Below are 894 nucleotides of genomic sequence, written 5' to 3'. Positions count from 1 at the left end.
TATAATGGAGTTCCAGCATAAGTATACTGGTAATAAATTCTACGTTTTGAGGCCTTAAAAACCTATTTCTGTCTCACCTCGATTTACGTGCGCAGTCTAGGCGCGTAGCCAGAAAGCCAATATATGAAAATCTGTGAAAAATAATGAATTTTGACTTTAAAATGAATTAAGTTGACTTCGGTCAACATTTTGGGTAAACAGACCCGGACCCGTGATTTGACGGTCCCGGAGGGTCCGTAGGAAAATATGGGACTTGCGCGTATGCCCGGAATCGAATTCCGAGGTCACAAGTCCGAGAAATGAATTTTTGAAAAACATTATTTTGCTCAATTAATTATGAAGTAAAGAAGAGAATTTATGTTTGAAACCATTGATATCGGGCCCGTATTTTGGTTCCGGAGCCCGGTACAGGTCTTATATGTGATTTAAGATGAGTCTGTGAAATTTGGTAAGAAATGGACTTGAAACGACGTGAATCGGACCGTATTTGAGAAAATTAAAAAATTTGAAGTTCTTAGGAAATTTCATGATTTTGATACTAAATTCATAGTTATCGATGTTATTTTGGTGATTTGAATGCACGAGCGAGTCCGTATGATATTTTTAGGTTGGTGTGCATGTTTGGTTTGGAGCCCCGAGGGCTCGGGTGAGTTTTGGATAGGCCACAGAGTAGAATTAGACTTGAAAAAATTGCAGGTTTTAGCTGTTCCATTGCAGGCCTGCAGGCTTCGCATTTGTGAAGCCTGGCTCGCAAATGCGAGGGCTGAGTCTATAGTGTTATACCATTTTGGTGTGTGAATAGTGTTATACCAAATTTGATGTAATACTATTCATCAATACCATTACTATTCACCATTATTTTAATATTATCTTTTATCATATAATACTTTTTAT

The sequence above is a fragment of the Nicotiana sylvestris genome, chromosome 4, assembly GCF_000393655.2.
Source record: "Nicotiana sylvestris chromosome 4, ASM39365v2, whole genome shotgun sequence".
Classification (NCBI taxonomy): Eukaryota; Viridiplantae; Streptophyta; class Magnoliopsida; order Solanales; family Solanaceae; genus Nicotiana; species Nicotiana sylvestris.
The sequence above is the reverse complement of the archived record's forward strand: the minus strand, read 5'-3'. Positions refer to the sequence as shown.